The 21,209-nt window shown below is 42.3% G+C and overlaps 1 long non-coding RNA gene across 50 annotated transcripts in view; it reads right to left on the bottom strand.

Annotated features, from left to right (window-relative positions):
* Positions 1 to 21,209, bottom strand: part of LOC132329728 (uncharacterized) — a 397,002-nt gene that overhangs the window by 153,260 nt on the left and 222,533 nt on the right. For 44 of the 50 annotated variants that reach the window (XR_009487141.1, XR_009487139.1, XR_009487143.1 and 41 more), the window contains 4 exons: positions 10,550 to 10,754; positions 7,596 to 7,676; positions 5,090 to 5,200; positions 4,187 to 4,487 (listed from right to left, as the gene is read on the bottom strand). The exons of 4 other annotated variants lie outside the window; for them this stretch is intronic. This is a non-coding gene — a long non-coding RNA (uncharacterized LOC132329728). The remainder of the gene's footprint in view (positions 1 to 4,186; positions 4,488 to 5,089; positions 5,201 to 7,595; positions 7,677 to 10,549; positions 10,755 to 21,209) is intronic. 2 more of the 50 variants (XR_009487133.1, XR_009487134.1) reach the window with 2 other exon arrangements.

The following is a 21,209-nucleotide window of genomic DNA, read 5'->3' as shown; positions in this document are numbered from 1 at the left end:
AAGAAGGCCTAGAAGACCTTTGGGATGTTCTCTGCAGCAAAGCCCTTTGATGTGTATTCCCTGCCAGTAAAAACACATCCACCCAATGCCAGCTGTGCCAACAGCCCTGCTCTGCAGACAGAAATGAGACCAAAGGAGCTGAAGCACTGGAGGCTTTCAGGGAGAAAATGATAGGATGTTACTTCTGTAACAGAAACAACTTCCATGGTATTCTTTTCAACCAGAATAAAATAAGAATGAGAAAACCCCTCTGTTTCTAATGACTCTCAACACAGCTGTGAGACACATTCATTTGTGAGACCATCTTTGTAAAAACATGCACTTTAAAGCATGCAGGACACAGTCAACCTTAAAAGAGAGAACAGTTTAGAACCTTACACAGCAGAGCTGGTGATCTGCCTGTAATAATGACAAACCTTTTTTTTCTGGCTCTTAAAAACCAAAGAAAACTAATTACAAGGGTGACTGATTCTTTGGTTTCTGTGCTTAAATATCTAACTGAAGAATCAGGTGGCTAACCAAGGAAAAGAGAACTACTTCAGGTCCACACACACTACCAGGTATGGCAGGGTATGAGGGAAAGCAAGATTTTTATTTCATAATAATAATAATAAAAAAAATCTGATTGATTCAAAGAAACCTGTTAAGGACTGGACTTAAGATATCATTACAAAGTATCAGCAATAATTTTTTGCAGCAGCTACTTTAAATTTAAACATCAAATATTGTCATCAGATGTTTTTATGTCAAGGTTATCATTGCCTTCCTTCATTATTGAAATAGTATGTGTGTGTATGTGTATATATATATATATATATATATATATGTATATATGTAGTCAAGCCACATAGATCCATTTGAATTATCTTGTTAAATACATGCCTCTCAAACCTAATGTAAAACAGAAAAAAAATATTACTGGGGAAAGAGAAATACATTAATCATGCACAACTACAAATCTTCCCTTCCTTAACACCAGGAAGGAGTAGAGGGGAGCAGCAATATCTGCTCTTACTTGTAATACATGAACATATGTAAAACACAAAGAGTAAGAACCTGGCAGAAATACTTGAATGCATCTGAATCAAAATATGATTAACAGTGAAAGAGATCTGCCTAATTGAAACTCAGGCTTTTTGGTTTTTTAAAAAATAAGTGAAAAGATTATTTATTTTTTTTATAAAGCTAAATTGGTACCAAAAATACTGGATTCACTGGATAATCACTCAGCCTGTTCTTCTCCATTTGGTCTGGGTGCAATCAGGAAGTTTTCAGTCTCTGTCTTCCTCATCTGATTGCCAGGAGAGCCCTGCTGACCTCCTCAGGAGAAAGAAAAGAAACCAGACAACACAAGGATGTGAACAAAACACCCATGAGAAAGGCAGAAAGGAAGAAATACAAGAAAACAAGTTTCCCACTCTCTGTGTATCTCTAATTCTCTCACTTCAGCTATTTTTGCTTTTGCATCCAGCCCTGTGACTTCTCCCTGTGACTTCCCAGAGAGCCTCATCCACCCAATTGTGTTTTCCTGCCTTATGACCAAACAGAGCTGGGATAAGGCATCACTTTTGCTTCCTCTTGAGCCAGCAGATAATGCATACAGAACAATTATTTATTAATAGAGTGGATGGCCTTCAGAATAGGCTCACCTTGCCATGAGACCCTGAACTGGGCTCAAGCACAACCACAGTCTCCACTGAGTCCACAGCAATGCAATCAAGGCAAAGGCATTTTTATTCTGCAGGGGACAACCCTGTGACCCTTCAGGGGACATGTGAAGTCTCAGGGAGTATTTTAGACCTTGTTCTCTCAGACTTTCTCCTGAGCTGTATGAAGCTTTGCATGGAGAAAGCTGACATGGAAAAAAAAAGTACAGCAATCTGTCTTTTGAGAATGGACAGGGGAAAACTTTTGTCTTGTTTCATATTAATTGAGTTGCTGCATTTGGAAACAACACAGTTTTGTGCACTGTACACACCAAAAACTACTCAAAATGGTTTCATTTATCACACTACCACAGCAAAGCCCCTCACACCTCATGACTGAATCCCCATGAAAGTCTTACAAATTAATTTCAATGCACGATTGCAGAAATTGTAGTTTGTTAGATCTACAGAGCCTGGTGGTCCATGAAAAATCAGTGAGCCCAAACTGAAACTGGAAAATATGAACTAAAACTGCACCCTAAACTAACAATGTGCAAAACCACAGGACATTACAAATTATTTTTCACTGATGAAACAAGGAACCCAAGTTTCTGAGTCAGAAGCACAAACACATGAAAGAAGGGTAGGTTTTCAATTTGGCACCTTAGAAGTAATTAAAGAGAGTCCCAAAATCTAATATGACACAATAGCCAGCAACTAAAGAGCTACAAATGTTCTTCTGCAGTAAAATCCTGCTTTTAATGATCATGAGGTTATAAAATCCACAGTGTTCTGCTGCTCATGCTGCAGCACCAAATCTCCACTTGGTCTCCAGGTGATGTTAATGAGGAGAATGTATTCTCTTACTATCAAGCTCAATTTCAAAGAAATCCCAGCCTTATCTTAAATCAAATCAATTTTTAGTTCTTCCACTGTTACTTCCTCCTATCAAAACCAAGGAAAAAAAAAAAATAGCCTGTTCAGAGGAGCCAGAGGAGGAAAAAACCCATAGAGCAGTCAGCCTCACCTCAGAAGTGAACATAAGTGAAAATTAATGCAGAAATACCAATCAAACGGCAGGCCATTAAAAAAAAAAAAACAAAAACAAAAAACCAGGGTCTACAGAAGATGAGTCACACAGAAAAATCAAATTCCTCAATGGGAGAACCACTGGGATGGAATCTGGGCAGTGGCTGACTGCAGCCAGTGAGAGGTAAAGTGCCTTGGTTCTTTTGGAAATGTGTTTCTAACCTACAGCAGTCCAGAGGGTCTTTGGAAATCTTTAGAGTTGATGTGTAACAGGCTAGACAAAGAACAAATTGTTCTGGTGACCCTGTTCACTTCTAGTACAAAAGTTCAGGCTTCCTTGGAGATTAATAACAAATGTGATATTCTAGATGTGACATTTTATACAGAAATATTTTTAGCTTCAAGAAAAACAGCACTGCTTGAAGCATATTGTTAAAAAGAAAATGCATCCACATTTTTGTAAGCCAAACCAAGAGCAAGGAAATTAAGCAAAGTGGTGACTCCAATCAGTTATTTCAGAGCAGGGTGCCCAGGGAAAGGACTGTCCCTTTCAGTGCTAATGGACTGATCACACAGGCACGTGGACATTCTGGCAGGTGACAAATAAAAAGGTTTTGTATATCATGCATTTCATTTAGGAATGTTTTATACACACATGTATAGCCCCAGGTGGTAAACAAGGTTGTTCACATTTCCTGCTGGTAATGTAAAAGCTTTTCCTATTTAGACAAATTTTACTGTGCAGGAATGAAGTTTTCAAAAGGACAAAAGGGCCATAGGGTGACAGCAGTGCTTTTCCTCAGGGACAGAGCAATCAGTCCAAGCCATGTCACCTAAAGATACACACAAACTACACAGGGAAGAAATTATTTTATTTCTTTCTTCACTGCTGTCACCAAAAGCCCAGAAAAGGCCAGAGGTGGAATCACTCCTGGGCCTCTGCAAGGCTGTGCACACCCACACATCCACATACACAATCCTAAATGAACCTAACTAAACACAAAATAAAAGAAGTAACCGGGTTTGAATGACACCTTTGAGAACAAAGTGACTCAATCAGGGACTTTCACCAAAAGCAGGCAGGTCTACAGAACCTTACAGGGAGAGAATACCACCAGTATAAAGCACCACGTGCACTGTCCCTCAGTAAGATCAGGTTATGTCCTGCTCCCCAGCCACTGTGACAGTGAAAAACTCCAGAGACCAAATCTCAAATGTGGGCACACAGTGTGCAGTTCCCAGCTATTATATTTGCTAGGAATGCCCCAGCAAAGGCAGGAATGACACATCTAACTCCATGTTCTCAGCAGGCTAATTTATTACTTTATAATACTGTATTATAGCAAAGAATACTACGGTAAACTATACTAAAGAATAGAGAAAGGACACTTACTAAATGTTAAAAAGCTAATAATGAAAACTCCTGACTCTCTCCAGAGTCCTGACACAGCTTGGCCCTGATTGGCCAAAGAGTGAAAACAACTCCCAGCAGAATCCAACAGAACAATCACCTGTGGGTAAACAATCTCCAAACACATTCCACATGAGCACAACACAGGAGAAGCAAATGAGATGAGAATTGTTTTCCTTTTCTCTGAGACATCTCAGCTTCCCAGGAGAAAAATTGTGGGCAAAGGGATTTTATCAGAGGATGTGAATGCCACACCCAGCAGTGGGGAGTCCCAGTTCCCAGTGGTGGCCATCTGGGCAGGTCCATCCCTCAGCAGCACAGGACTCCATCCTGGAAGGTCAAACTCCAGCAGGAAAGATCCAGAGCTTCCTCATCCATCAGCCTGAGGCAGTGAAATGCTCCTGCAGACGAGTTTATTGAGTGAAAATTTCACTGCTAAATATGAATGGATTCTGCAATCTACACAGCCAGAGACAGGAATGGAAAACAGATTTACTTTGGAACAACAGGAGTTAGACTGAGACACCTTTCAGTCTGCATGAGCCACCCACCCATCTCTCAGCCAGGAATATCTAAGGAAGAGGGAAAACCATGGATTTCCCCCTAGTTCCCAGGTAATGTTATTACACTCCACTGACTCAGGGAAAGCCACAGCATCTCTACACGTCTCATGTGCATGGTTGGAAAGCCCTGGAAAACTATTGAGCTCCAGGAGAAGAGCACAGACTGACAGAAATCAAATTCCTTCCTTTTTATTTTTTTTTTTTTTCTCTCTGAGTAAGCAACCACCTCCTACAGTGGGCAAATAATGTTCCTTCAACACCACATCTGAACATTCAATATCCATCTTGGCTTCATGGGGTCCACCCTTTTCTGCAACACAGCTTCTCAGTCTCCACCTTCCAGAGCTTCCCAGACTAATTAAGGGGAAAACCTTAAGATTTCAAAAACACAGAATGAAGCCCTGGGTGTTTAGTTGTTTGCTATTGAATTTCCAAAGTACCTCACAGGGTCTGTGGGTAGCTCTGGTGGGCGGGCTGATGCATTCAAGAAGAGCCTCAGCTGCCACTTCAAAATCTCTCAGGATAATGGTTTCCAGGAGTAGGCATGGTTCCTGGAATTGTTAGAAAAAGAAAAGGATGTTGGTGAAGGACATTTCACACACTGAGGGGTTTTTTTTCTGAACTGCATTTTTCTGTACACCAGGAAAACAGCTCAATTGACCTGAAGGCATTGGATCCCACTGGTCCCAAATATCATGATGTGGAGCCCAATACCAGAATTTTGAATTGCAAGTAAGGGACTTTTCTCTCATTTCTACTCAGACCTAAATAATAATGGAAAACCTGGTTCGTTGGTAAAGTATCAAGATGCGAAACACAGTGCAGAGGGTTTTTGATGCCTAATTAGGGATAACCTCAATGAGTTCTTTTTGAGACTTCTCTGAAGTGACAGTAGAATCACACATCTGACAAATGTAAGCATGAAAACTACATGATAATAAACAAGAAAACAAAACAGCACATCAGAAGACCCAAAAACCTTTACAGTAGTGACTGTGGTAGTGTTGTAATCAAAATTTGGTGGAGGCGGAGTTCCAAGTGGAATGCTGGAGTGGGTGGATAATTCAGAACAGCCACCAAACAAACAGTGACCTGAAGTGGAATCAATGTCCCTGACAGAGGCAGAAACAGCTGCTGAAAATCCAAGTGAAAGCCTTCTGCAGCCAGGAGAGGCCAGAGGCCAGGCCACGGGCACAGCCAAGCACCTGCTTCACAGGGAGGTTTAGTTTCAGACACTGAGAGGTGAAGGGACTGGCAGCAAAATCTTTGGAATAAAAATTAATTTCAAGGTAGCCTCCTGAGCACATTCCAGTCTATCAGAGCTGGACACGGAGGGCCTGCACTGCTCTCTTTAATATGCCAGTGTTCCTGAAGAAAAAAATTTAAATTAAGTGTGCATATTTGCTTAGGAATTGGGATTCATATACATTACTGATTTACTGGTCTTTGCAGCTTGAGGTAATTGTAATGTCTTTAAAAGTTTGAAACAAAATTCTGTGTACTGAATAACTTATGCAAATATTGTAATAGAATTTAGTTTCTATGCTACTCAAATATAAAAGACTTAAGCAGTATTATTCTACTCCTGTCAACACTTTTATTCTTCAAAAGAACCAATACAAAAGCATTCCCAGTTAGCCAGCCTGGATCACCATCCCTCCCAGAGGATTAGGAGTTCATCACATTGAGAGAAAACACCCTTTCACTGACCACAGTCACAGAGTTATGGACATTTTCCACTACCCCAGCAACACATTCATCACAGGTTCCAACCCTAAATTTCTTGGCCATTTATGAGATGAAAAGCAAAAAGACAATGCTGTTGGACATGTTGAATGCTCAGCTACCTAGGTGAGTTTCCATCAGAAATAGTGGAAATATGGGAAGTTAAGAGAAAAGGAATAGTTGGAGAAGCAAAGCCAGGAAGTGCAAGACGTGATATCCCCACTCAGGCATAACAGAAACTCACAGGCAGAGAATCACAAGGAATCATAAGGGACACAGAAGTGGGTGGACAGCTCTATTAGAATAATTTTTCCCTTATACACAAGGATTGATGTGGAAAAAAGTAAAAAAAAAAAAAAAAAAAAATTATGGGTAAAGTGGCTGAGGAGCATCAAATCCTGTGAACAAGGGGGGAACTCAAGTGCAAGTGGGAAATTACTCCTAAAGCTTCACTTGTATCTCTTGGGAATGAGAGGAGACAAGGGCTCAAGACAAAAGCCAGGTTGGACAGGGCCTGGAGCAACCTAAAAGGGTGGAAGGTGAAGGTGACCCTGCTCATAGCAGAGGGTTGGATTTAGATTTTGTTTAAGGTCCCTCCCAACCCAGAGCATTCTGTGATTCTGTACAGGGGCTGGAGTCAAGATGATGAAGTTGGTACAGCAAGGAGAAAGAGAAGAGTCCTGCAGAAGTTGAAGCTGAGAAGCCATCTGGGTTTGGATGAAAGAAGCAAGGACAATTCCAGCACAACTGTGCTGCTGCATTCTCTCATGTGGAAGAGAAAAAAAGATGATAAAATAATGACTGTGATAGAGGTAAGAGTGACTGGAAATGTTGGTGAGTGCCACCTGCAGTGACAGGTACTTGGAGATGAAAGCAGCAGCATTTCAGGAAGATTTTGCCTGGGTTAATGATGTCCTTTTTAGCTCCTAACAATTATTTAAATTAGGATAATTTTCAATAGCTCCAGCAGAGTAAACCCACAGCAACTGAGATTCCCACTCTTCAGTTTCTTTGCCTTACTGTCCTTTCTCCTGCTTTCCTTTGCCCTTTAGTTTCTCTTTTGTGCCTCACTTCCCTTCATCAACTTCTGCACAATCCAGTCAAAACACCAACCACCACCACAACCTCTGGGCAGTGCATCAGCTTCCAAACCCATTCAATTTGTATTAAATTCTAGAAAAATGCAAGTTGTCAGGTTTGCCTTCGTTAGAGGGATCTTACCCCAGCATCCTCCTGAGGGCTGCAAACATCCTGCAAAGAGTTCCCCAAACAAGGCTTGTTCTGAAACACTCTGTTCTGCAGCTGGAGAGGGAATGGAGAGATTTACAACAACCATAAACACATCTTTAAAAGGCTATTTTACTTGTGACCTGTGACAGTTCAGAGACACTTGCTATGCCTGTGGTGTTGGGTCCAGGAAAATCAATTGAATCTAGTTTGTGGATGAAGCTGTAGGTGGCAAGTACAAAAGCATAAAGGATCACTAAAGGAAGAGAATCTGGTAAATTGGGTAAATACAGGGTTGTGTGTGGGAGTTCATGGCTTGAATAAATGCTGAGACACCTTGGACAAACTGAACAACCCACATCTGGAAACAGATGTGTTTGCTTAACAAAATATCAATGCTGTAAAATGCCTTGAAAATTTATTGATTTTTTGCAGAAAACAAGCAATAATACCCAATTCCTCTATTTTCCTTTGGATTTCATATTGACAGATGAACTTTCTGTGTGCTTTAGCAAGTGAAAATGGATAAAACACTTGTGCAAACTACATGAATTCATCTTTTCACTCACTTAGTCTGAAGTAACTCCAACCTTGTAAAAATAGAGCAAAATATCAAGAGTTTTTTTTTTTTTTTTTAAGAGTACATTTATTCTGTGGACAGTAAATATTGAGACTCAACAGATTATTAGGTTTCTTTCCTAGACTTAAAAAATTGTTTTCTGTAGCTTCAGGGCTGCCAGGTCACAAGGCACCTTGTACTGAGGACAGATGGAAAAACCCACAGTGCTCACTCCCTGCCCTGAGCAGGAGGAAGGACAAAACTGAAAGGCTGGGAAGCAAACCTAAGGTTAAACTAAGTGTGGTTCAAAATGCAACTGTAATAATGCAGACATGTGGCTCCATACTACAGAATTCTCTTTATTCCCTTCAAAAGGATCACTAATATCAACTTAATTTATATGGTTACTTATGAAGTGAAGGAAAAGCATGGCTTCAGCCACTGTCCTAGTTTAACTCACTCCTCATCCCAGGAGAGCTGGGCCTCATCCCATGTAACGGGGACTTGGGAAGACAAATGGTATCACTTTAAACTTCCCCCCTTTCTCCTTGTCTCCCCCACTTTGTATGCTGAGCATGATGTCACATGGTCTGGGGTCACCTGTCCTGGCCATGTCCCCTCCCAGCCCCTGCCCAGCATGGCTGGACAAGGGACAGGAAAGGCCTTGCCTCTGTGCAAGCTCAGCAAGAGCAGAAACACCTCTGTGCTATCAGCCCTGAGCTCAGCACAAACCCAAACTCAGCCCACACCAGCCACAGGGAAGAAAAAGAGCCTTGCCCCAGCCAAAACCAGCACAGGAGACAGCTCAAAAACAAGCAATTTCTTCTGGATTTACTCTCCCTCCAATGGGAATACTGAGTGTGACGTGGCTGTCTTCAGCCATTGTAGTAATTTCATATCCTCTGAACAGAGAGAGACATGGGTCTCCCAGGAAAACCCTGGGAAGCTGTGTAGAAGCTGTGGGGAACTTAGAGGAAAGAATTCAAACAGTTATTATCTCTCTTTCTAGAACCATTGGTTATAGATATGGTTCTCCAGAGTGTGCTATTCATAGTTCACCAATAATGTGAGAGAAGGTTCCTAAAGGCCAATCAGGCCTTAGGCCCACCATAGTTTCTATAAGAACAGTAGATTTCTAACAATAAAGTGTTTTTTCATGCCTTCTGAGGATGGAGTGTCTGTATCACCCTCGTCTGTCCCCAGTGCCCCTTTGGTGATGAGCTGTGAGATCCCCTTTTCCCTCTGCAAACCAGGGAAACCCAGTATGAGCAGCCTTTCTCATCTTTCAAGGGAATCCTACTTCTGTGATCACAGAGAGCTGCAAAGCTCACAGAAACACAAGCCATGGACTTCCAGGGCCTGGATAACACAGAGGAAAAGAGCTCTGACACTCTTTTGATATCTAACTTCACTTTCCCACACTGCTGGAACTACTGATGCAAAATAAACTTTCAAATGTGCATAAAGAGCATGGCAGGACTCTGACACATCAGTCTCTGCTGCCCAGTAAGGTTCCAAACCAGCTCACATACTGCACAAGCTTATTGAAAGAATGATTAAATGTGATCAGAACAAATTTGGAAGCCATGGAGCTCCCAGGGCTCACCTCCAGAGCAAGGACCACTCCTCAAGGGCTTTCTGCCAGTAGGGGCAATCCTTGGAATTGGGACAAGGACTGAATAAAGCAACAATTACTGTCACTGAAGATCCTTATTTTGTGTATAACCCAACTACAAAACTCATAATCCTATAGAAACTCTTATAAACTTAGATGCCATTTCTCTTTAGAATATTTAGGGGAGTATTTCAGATGACCCTGGGTCTTCTACTTGCCCAGACAGTCATTAGAGAGAATTCCTGGGCTAAACTATATTTATCTACTATCATGCTTCTAAACTAATCCTCTAAGTATTTTATAAATATGAAAAAATATTAAAGCAATCTGTTGGCATAATTTTAGAAAGCAATCAGAAAAGGCATGAGGCTGTGGTAATTTTTTCCTTGTTGTTTCGTTAGTAAAGAATATGAAATATAAAGATCCAAATCTTACCCCTTGTGGTCACAGACCATTGCAATAAACTTATGTTTTTCTTACACCTTCTGTTTCAGACACAGCTTCAGTTCTTCCTGTACCATCCCCAGTTCCAAACCTTTAGTTTCTATAATTTAGATAGCCATTACATTTTTTTAGAAAATGTATTTACTCTTAAAATAGTGTAACAAAATGTTTGCTATTGCCTGTCAAAAGAAATGCAAGTTAGATATATTTTTCTCTTCTCCTTTAAATCAATTCACTGAAAGGTTAATTTTCTTAGTAGCAGTAAGAACTTAATAGTTCTGTTGTATGTGAAAAAACGAATTGTTTAAACCCTTTCTAGTAATAGCTTACCAAGACAATTGGTTTCCATGTGTTTTCATTTCCAAGAGTTTCCAAATCCACTTTTCTACTCAAAGAAAATATACAAGTGAGAGAGCAGGTAAAGACTTTAGAGCTCAGCTGCACTGCCAAATCGAGTTCCCCGCAGTGCAGGTTTTGTACTCCATATTCTCCAAGGGGGAGCTGATCTGTGTTTGTCAGTCTCTGAGATCTGTAGCTGTCAAGGAAAGGGAAGGAAATTCACTTACCCTGGGAATGGAAGCTGGTGTGTACAGACAGACAAAGCTTGGAGCCTGTTTGTCCAGGCAGGCTCTGTCCAGAGCTGTCAGCACCTCAGGTTTGACCCAAGCCAGCAGTTGTGCTGCATTTCAAACCCAGACTGGACAGTTCCATCCTCAGCCACAGCCCAGCTCCACAGCTGTGCACTCCCTGCCCTGTGCCACCCCTGTGCAGCCACAGCCACAGCCACAGCCACAAACACTGTCCTGTGCCACGGCAGGGACAATGTGACAGGGAGTCACAGCACTGCCTCCCTCCTGGCAGGGGGCTCAGACAGCAGCAGACTCGGGGGGGCTGTTTAGGCTCTATTTTGCAAATCACAAACATGCCTCAAAGAAAAAAAAAAAAAACACAGAAATGCAAGAGCTGTGCTTAGCATGTCAGGAAAAGTATGGGCAGAGAACCCCTGGGACAGACCCTCATGGCTGTGTGTGCCAGACCAAGGTTATCACTCACTCCATTTTATACACACACTAAATAAATCCCATGGCTATCTTTAACAGGTTAAACCACATGCACACACAAAGCTCCAAAAGATAAAGAAGAGCTCTTTCATGTGCCAGCTCACATAATTATTCTTTTCAAAATCTGAAATGTTGTTTATGTCCTGGATGAAATAACTTTGAATGTATTGCATTTAGAATAATCCCTTCACTGTACTACACTGCAGCTCACAAGATCATCTGCATTTTCTTTATTCAGTAAACTTTGATGCATTTTCCACAACCCTTCCTCAAACACACACACAAAAAAACCCTGAGATGCAGAGCCCATGTGCAAAATGTTCATCAGTTGCAAAGAAAAAAATTAGCAATAAATATTTATACTTCTGCTGTGGATTCAGTACAGATCATATTAAATACCATCGGATTCCACATTCATAAATGTAACAGAAAAGCCACATTAAACTTGCAAACTGGAAAAGCAGTCCCTGAGCTGCAGCCAGCCTTTCAGAAATGGGAAGGACTTTTAGGAGATAGATGCAACAGAGACTTTGACCTCTGTGTCTCTCTGCTGGAAGGAATGGATGCAAGAGCTAAAAAAAAAATAATTGAAACTTTGGAAATATTTGACAAAAAATATATAAATCCTTCAAGGGGAAATTGTTTTTCTCTCTGTAAAAAACACAAACTGTTCAGGACACCAGTGATCATATAAGCCTGTCACTGGACAAACTCTCATCTCTGGCAGGATGATGAATTCCTGTCTCGTCCATCTTTCAGCTGCTTCTTGGTAAACAATCTGAGATTCCAGCTCCTGGAGGCCCAGGCAGGAGGCACCAGGGCATCTCTTGGATCCCTGCAGAGCCCTCACTCCTGGACTGGGCCCAGGGCATATCCCCAAAGTCGAGGCAGCCCCTGCTGTTCTGTCACAGCCTTGGCTCTCACTGGCCACCCCCTTGTCCCCAACACAGCCATGTTCCTTGAGGTAATAAATTTATTGTGGCAGTAAAGGAGCAAGGAAACCTTTCAGCAAACTCTTTCATTTTTTATTAACAGAGACAGAGCCATCTCCACTGTTACATTTAATTAAAACATCACTTTGCCAGAGCTTCCTTTGCAACTTTAAGACAGAACAATACAACCACTATTTAATAAAGCTGGAAGAGTGACAGCACAGAGAGGTGCCTGGGAAAAGAGGGTCTGCTGGCAAAGGCAGGAGAAGCAGGAGCAAAAGGGGCATAAAATACACTGAGGTTATAAGAAATGAAAAGGGAATTTAATATTACCATATGACAAACTGAACCTATATTTATTCAAATCTGATTTGAGTTGGTCACTCCCCCTTTGACAAGACAGAGTTATATTTAATTTCAGCTTTTTAGAGCCAGTGTCTTCTCCCACTCTGTTACACTGAAGCAAAGCTCAGTAATCTACAGCTGAGCGGTTCACTGCCTTTCCTGGGAAGTTTTAGGTTGGGAGTCAGGGAAAGGTTCTTCCCCCAGAGGGTGCTGGCACTGCCCAGGCTCCCCAGGGAATGGGCACAGCCCCGAGGCTGCCAGAGCTCCAGGAGGGTTTGGACAATGCTCTCAGGGATGCACAGAGTGGGACTGTTGGGGCCAGGAATTGGACTGAATGATCCCAGTGGGTCCCTTCTGGCTCAGGATATTCTGTGTTTCTGTGATAGACCCAAAGTTCTCAGGGTAGGGAGCAATGACAGGTAACTGAACCCCATGTCCTCCTCTCCACCCTGCCAGCAGCAGCACAGCCAGGACCTACAGACCAGCTGAGCACCTGCCAAGCCACAGAAATCATCCTGCTTCAACAAAAGCAATGAGATCTTTGTGGGGAATCAAAAGTGAGCACAGCACTGCTAGCCTGAAACACAGCCCTGCTGCACTGACAATCAAGAGCCCAGCAGAAATCCTGTGCTACAGCCTGGGGAGGAGGGGTGCTGCCATTGGCTCTGCATTCCCACATGGATATCCATGCCTTGGCTGGGAAAGCAGGAATCAAGCACAGGAATCAAGCACAAGAATCAAGCACCTTATCCAACATTTCATTTCCTGTGCTGGAATCCAGCTGCCAGGGTGGATGGCCTCCTCCAGCCCTGGGGACAGAGTAAGGACCACTGGCTGGAATGACCTGCAAAAAAGCCAAGAAAATCCTGCCCTTGGAATGCTCTGCTCCATCAAATCAAGCCCCACTTCACAAATAAGTGACCAGTTGCTCTGGGAGACTGAGTAGAGGTTCAGCACACAATGGGGGTGAAATGAAAAGCTTCAGGAGAGGTTGTCTTGGCAACATTGATTCATATTTAAAGATGAAATCACTCTCCAAAGCTAATGTAAAGTGGATGCCAGAGAAAACAAAAAAATATAGGCACTCATAACATCTTCATAGAAGAAAGCTCTGCCTTCTGCCATTTGCCTGAATTGTGTTGGGACTGCTTGTAGAGTTTCCTCCATTCATTGCAAAACATTCTTTTTATAGAAACTGTTAAAGCAAACAAGTAAGTCTGGAAAAACACAGCTTAAGCTCCTCCAAGACACCATGTAAACCAGCCCAGTGCCTCAATATATGTAAAAAGAAAGGTGGTACTTTGGATATTAACACACAAGCAGACAACCATAACACTGCTGCACAGAAATGTTCTATCAATTGGAGCAGGCACCTTATAAAACAGAGACTGGTAAAGATTTTTCACTTTTTATATCTTTAACTGCTCTTTGGATAGTGATTGATTTTAAGGGCTTTAAGTTTTGTGTGATTTCTTCTGGCAGGAATCTCATTAGCCCAGGGTCTGAGGAGATGGGCAGGAAAACCCATGAAACCCTGGCAGGGAGCTGGCACAGCACAGGACAGAGTGACAATGTCCCCGTGCTCCCTGCTGCATCCCCCCAGGTGTCTGGGCAGCCCACCCAGGTGCTGCCTTCCAGCAGTAATCTCTTAGGACAGAAATTCCAATTGTTCATCATGTTCAAGAAATTACTTTGTTGCTAAAATGCTCTACCTCTCATTTAATAAGAGCTCTGCCTTAGAAGAATCTAGACACTGCCTGATTTAGCATTCTTTCTGTGCTTCTGCCAGGATAATGAGAATAGAGCTAAACTGGCAGGTCCCAGATTATTTGTCTCTTTTGCAAGTAGTTTAACACCAAAAGAAAAGAGAGAGGGGGAAAAAAAAGGTAGCAAACCCTACATTTTTCTACATTTCCTTTCCTTCTGTTTTGCTTTAATAGATCATTGCACTCAGCCTAAAATTCTGCATGAAACCAATTCCAGCAGGAAATAAAAGGAAAACATTTACAAGGTTTTGCTGTACCCCCTCAATCTCCCTTCTCAAAGACTTGAGGACCAGTGAGGTTGGTGGGTTCCATCCCCAGGGCTCCTCAGATGTCCCCTTTTCTAGCCCACAGCTCTGGCCTGTGCTGTAAAGGGCTCAGTGCCTCGCTGCCACCTCTGATCTCACTGACCTTCCCCACCTTGTCCCCAGCCAACAAAAACTCAGTGGTTATCATTTTCTCCAGGCCATCAGCTCCAAGTACCTTAAGACACTCCCAGCTTTTTGGAACCTGACAGCCTCTGCTGTTCCTGCCTAATTGCAACTTCCTCCATCCACCCTTCTCTCATCTCCATTATCCCCCTGAACAGCCTCTTGAGGCAACTGCTGCTGAAGTTGGAAGAATTGAGGTAAATTGCTGGAGAAGATTGATTTAAACACAGGTGAGATCTTCATCACATCTTCCAGCCTGTGAATAATAGACATTCCTTAATTCCCCTCCTAATAACCACTCCTCACTGCAGAGGGGCTCAGTGATCCCTCACTCCCAGGCTCAGCTGAGCACTACAGAAATGCCATTTTTTCTATCAGCCACTCAGCACACCTTCAAAGGAAACCTTTGGAGTAATTTGACCATTTTGACTTGAATTTCTTTTTTATTAGCTATTCTACTCCTCCAGTTCTGGCTTGTAGCACTGCTCTGCTCCCAGATGGCACAATCCTCCCCTTGCCAAGGACAAGCCTGACACATTTGGGAAGGCAGGATTTTCTTAACGGGAACAAAGAGGTGGCAGAGCAGGAGGATGCAACAATTACATTTAACTGGCTGGCAATAAAGGATGGTCTCAAATACCTGCTGTTAATGCAATCTAAGTCTCAGCTACAGCTGAAAAGAAAAGGGGACAAAGAAAAAATTTTAAAAGGGCAAACCTTGAAAGTTTTACCTGTGCCTGATGTAAATGATAAAGGGGAATGGGTAATTACCTGTTAACATCAGCAAAAATAGGGAATCTGTGGCCAAAACAGTTCAGCCTTGAAGAAGTGAAAAGACTGGGAAAGTTGCAAAGAAAGAATCAGCAGCAAAGAAAAGTTCCTTTTGAATATATTTCAGAGCTAACAGGGCTAGTTTTAGCTGCAGAGACATGAAGCCTACCTAAGCAGGTACAAAATACATCGTGGGTTTTTTCATCTTGCCTCAGGAATGTAAATAATGAATTAAAAAATCACTTACTTACATATTAATGATGTCCTTTACAGAAGGAGCAATATCTACCAGTAATTTTTCCTCAACAATTGGGCTGTGGGCTCCCAGCATCAGGGCTGCTCACTGGGCACTCACCCCCAACTCCTGCAGGCAGGACCCAGCCACGGGATTCCCTTGATGGCCCTTCCTTCTCTTTTACACAGAGAAAGGTTCTGTGAAAGGAAAGATTTGGGACAGGAGTTCCTTGGGTGTTCAGACATTTAATGTTACAGACATGAGCCTAACAGGACCCTCAAAAGAGTTCTGGGAGGGCAGGGTTTGTTCAGCCCGGAGAGGAGAAGAGTCCAGGGAGACCTTAGAGTCACTTCCAGTGCTGAAGGGAGCTCCAAGAGAGTTGGAGAGGGACTTGGGAAAAGGGATGGAGGGACAGGACACAGGGAATGGCTTCCCACTGCCAGAGGGCAGGGCTGGATGGGATATTGGGAAGGAATTGTTCCCTGGCAGGGTGGGCAGGCCCTGGCACAGGGTGCCCAGAGCAGCTGGGGCTGCCCCTGGATCCCTGGCAGTGCCCAAGGCCAGGCTGGACTCTGGAGCTTGGAGCAGCCTGGGACAGTGGAAGGTGTCCCTGCCTTTTGATGGGTGGGCTTTAAGGCCCTTCCAACCCAAACCATTCTGGGATTGCCTGATTCAATCTACAAATTAATGGGACTTCAGTGTATGTCCCACAAAGCTGCATCTTCAGACAGCTTTGGGATTCAGTGCTGCCTTGGGGTGATTTTCTGATGATACTCCATTCCCTAATCATCTGCTTTATGCCCAGAGGTGGCTGCTGGAGCTTTGAGCTGGGTCTGGAGTAGGGGCAGGATTTATTCAAAGAGTCACCAGTCAGGAATGGGGATTGGTGTAACTGTTGCTTTCTGTAGTTTAAGTTTTTGCCACCTGAAACAAGAAGTTTTCTTTTATCCTTTCCCTGGCTTGGAGGCTGTACCAGGAATGCTTTCAGCAGCATTTTGGTTTTTTCCTGGAACAGTTTTAGCTTGGGTTTCACTCAGAGATTAGAACCACCAGGTCTGTGGACCAGGAGCCTGCAGGGGGCTGCTTCAAGCCTTGGGGAAAAAAAAAAAAAAGCTGAACTAACCAGAAAAGGGCACCAAAATCCACCAGTTTCATCTGCTGTGAGGAGGAGACTGATGCCACAGGTTCAGCAGGTTCCCATCTGTTTAGCCTGAGCTGTTATGTGAACTTTTCCCTTCCCTGAGACAAAAAGTCAGTGCCATTTCTGCCTTCCTGGCTGAGCAGCCAGGTGGAGGTAGGGGGGGTAAAGTTCCAAAATTTCAATATATAGCATTTATTCAATTGTTTTTCTGCACCTTTTGGGCACCATGCTTTGTTAATAAACAGGGGGCTTTCCACATTCATCCACTGGTATTCATTTCTCATTGGCAAAAGGGATTGCTGAAGCCCTTCTCCTTAGAGAAGGCACTCATTCCAGAGTGTTTTTCTCCTAAAATCTGTCTCTAAACCAGGGTAGCAGAGCTCAGTAAAGCACAGAACTTTCATCCCATTTAGGGGTTTTTAACCTGCTGTGATGAGCAGCTGTTTGCACTCGCATTATGAAAAATGCTCAGTTCTGACATTTTCCTTTCAAAGGATGGCTCCATTTCTCCATCCCCCTTCCCTTAGCCCCCCTGAGGCAGAGCTGCAGCTCCTGCCCTGCCTGTGGGAGCAGCTCCACACGAGTGGATGGCTCAGTTCTCCTCTTCCCAGGATCCCTGAAGCTCAGCTCCAGGGAGGAATCACCCTGCATTAGGAGAGAGGGGTTTTGCAGAGAGCTCAGTGTTGGTAACAAAGCACTGATAGACAAAAGCTGCTAAACTGATATGACAGGAAATGTTTGTGGCTTTCACAGACTCAGAAGTGAAAGATTGGAATTATGTTTTAAAAGACCCAGGCCAAAACACTCTTACATTTATCTGATAAAAGAGTCCATCATGGAGAAATCTATTTTCCTGATAGAGGCTGCAGTTTGCAGGGCCATGAGAAAATCCTTCAACCAGCAGCCTCAGAAAACCTTTGAAAACTGATCTGTGTTATTGAAGGGTGCATTGCTCTGCCATCAGAGCCTTCCAAGTCCTTCAAGGATGAAAGAATCCCAAAAATACTCCTGCAGTCAAGGATCCAAAACTCAATCCAGTGGGCAAGGTTTATGTATTTGTCCAAAGAGTGACTGCAGACAAGTTTCAGTATTCCTCTCCCCAGTTTCCCTTCTACAAACAGAAATAACCTGATAAAGGCTAGACAGGTTAAATGGAAATTATGCTAAATCCTTCTTTCAAATCCTACATTAATCACCAACTTTCTCCTTGATTTTGGTGGAGTGGTGACATTAAACAGGTACGAAACAACATGTGCTGCACTCTCTGCTTGGGCCCTCTGACACTCTGACAGGGTCAGAGAAGGGACCCAGGGGCAGCCCCAAGTGCCCTGGTCACTCTCCATGGCCCATGTGAAACCTCACAGCAATGGGGCATCACAAGGATTAGGAAAAAACCTCTGGACTGCATTTCCAGCATTTAAAAGGACTGGCATTTTTCTTTCCAGAAATAAAAATATTGAGCTTGCTCAAAATGAGAATTCAATGAATGAATTGAGCAGTCAAATGATGGACCAAATTCTCAAATTTGTCAGCAAAATTTTGGTTCCAGTACCTTCAAAATGCCATAATAATACCAGCATTCTGTGTATATGCAGACATTTTCATCATACAGAGCATAAAATGTTTTGTCTCAGTAAGCATAGGAAAGGAGAAGTGTAAGCAAACAGGTCTGCAAGCACTTGCAGAAGTGTAAGCAAACATCACTGCCCAAGTTACAGAGCCCCAATTTTTCTGTGAATACCTGGATGGGGTTTAGAACCTGGGTTTTATTTTATTTCCCCCCAGTTGGTCTGGGCAATCATTGCAGGTCCCTTCCACCTGAACAACTCTGTTCTACTTTTACTGACTTCTATCTCATGTTCTCTTTTCCTCTCCTGAATAACCACTGCTCTGGAATTTTTAGAAGAAATTCCACATTTGAAACAGATTTTGGGTGCAGAAATTGCTCTCAGTTATCCCAGAAGAAATTACTGAAGCAATGACAAACACCCAACACATCTGCAAATGTCCCATATTTGTATTCATCCCACAAGCAGGTAAGAAAATCAGTAAGTGAAATCAAAGCCAGAGCAATATTCTCACCAATATCTCAAACAGGAAAAGGAGACTGATGTTCACTTAATTAATTTATTATGTCTTGTGTATCTTAAACCACAAGTGACATTTTAGTTTCATTGTGTGCTTACCTGAACCAAGAATTAATCATCAACATAAGGCATGGAACTCTCAGTTTAAATGTTGTCAAGGCTCCAAGGTAGCAGGTTATTAAAAGTGAAAATAACTGCAAGAAGTGGGCAGATTAAAACACCAGCCTCATTCCCAGGGGAACATCCTTCAAAATATCAGCTGCCTTTGGAACTGAAAGATGCCAATGTCTATAAAATTTTGCCACAAATTAATCCAAGAGACAAACCAGGAGCTCATCAATGGTATAAAATATACACAAAACACTGCCCAGATATTTTATGAGGAAATGAACAGGATAATTTTTTATATACGCCAGCTTTATGATTTTTGGTGTTTTTTTCAGTATAATAAAAAGATAGGATGCTTCCTCTCTAGCAGATTCATGAAACCAAAATGTATGAAAATAAACCCCTGCAATTCTAGCACTTTTCTGTCTAATAAATATCATTTGTGAAAGATATTTGTCCAAATACTTTTCATTTTGTAGATATTTTTATGCAACCTGTTAAACTAAACTATATTATAGATTGCTTAGACTCAATTTAACAATTAAAACCTGTATATTACCAAAATAACAGGATGAGAGAAAATGGCCTCAATTTGCACTTTTTTCCAGGCTGAACTGACATGTGTGGGATTACAGGATGTTATATCCAGTTCATGTTAACATATAAACTGTTTATATATATATATATATATATATATATATATATATATATATATAATGTTTATAAATGTATATCATATATAAGATATCTTTTAATATATATAATTTTTTTCAGAGATGGTGTTTCCATGAAGCACATTTGATCTCTCTGATCATGTTTTATACAATGTGAAGAAAACCTCTGATAGTACAGGAATGTTGCTTACAAACCATGGCACTGAAGCACTAAGATTCTGTCAAATAGTGTGAGCATTTTTGGCTTTGATTAATTTGCAGTTTTGTCACACTTGATTTATAATGGGATATTCTGCCTATAAATAAGGAGTCTTTAAAAAAAAAATCCTATAAGAAGAAAAATCATACTAATCTCTTAGTCTCCATGAAGACTTGAAAGAGCAAAAATATGGCTAAAATATGGAAAGAATAAACAATTTCCTTTTAAACAGGTGTTAAGTCTCTCATTTTAAATTAATATCTCTACCTCCTTTTACCTGAGCTTCACAGTAACAAATGGAAAGAGACATTTCCAGATCTGTTCATATTTGCTGCTTCTCTACAGTGAACAGCATCAATCCTTTTGCTCTTTCATAGAAAAGTTTTTCCACATCCCTAATCTTTCCTGTTATCCCTCCCTGCTCAGCATGCTTTACCCTGGCAGAACAAGCCATGATAAGCTCCAAAGCCAAGTGGAATGACTTGAGGTGCCCATTTTACACTCTGAGAGCAGACACCCGCCCAGCATACAGAGGCATTTCTTGCTTTCTGGTTTCCACCTCACAAATGGGTACTTTCAGAGATAATTTAGTTCAGCATTAACAGATAAAGCCCTTTAGCCTGGGCTATAAAGAACATCAGAAGAGATGGCTCTAATGATGCCTGAATATCAAAAATCTGTGGCATCATCCTAAATCTAAGGCAGTCAGCAGGAAAACCTGCACATGGCATCCTTCACCTGCACCCCAAAATCTGCCTGGCTGTTCAGAGGAAAAGGGGGAGAGAAGTAGAAAAGTTCCTGCCTGGCTGCAAGAAACCCAGGGATATTTCCAATCTCAATGTGGTGTCTTTCTGTACAGAATCTTCTGAAGCAACGTAACCATTTCTTCCTGCTTTCACACCTGTTTGCACCCCTTCCACACCTCCTTTCACACCTGTTTGCACCCCTTCCACACCTCCTTTCACACCTGTTTGCACCCCCCCTTCCACACCTCCTTTCACACCTGTTTGCACCCCTTCCACACCTCCTTTCACACCTGTTTGCACCCCTTCCACACCTCCTTTCACACCTGTTTGCACCCCTTCCACACCTCTTTTCACCCCTGTTTGCACCCCTTCCACACCTCCTTTCACACCTGTTTGCACCCCTTCCACACCTCCTTTCACATCCTGGCTGCATTGGTGCATACCTGGAAGAAACTGCCCTGCACAAGCTGATGCAGAAACATGAACACTTAGAGAAG

Source organism: Haemorhous mexicanus, chromosome 7, assembly GCF_027477595.1.
Source record: "Haemorhous mexicanus isolate bHaeMex1 chromosome 7, bHaeMex1.pri, whole genome shotgun sequence".
Lineage (NCBI taxonomy): Eukaryota > Metazoa > Chordata > Aves > Passeriformes > Fringillidae > Haemorhous > Haemorhous mexicanus.
The sequence above is the reverse complement of the archived record's forward strand: the minus strand, read 5'-3'. Positions and strand labels throughout refer to the sequence as shown.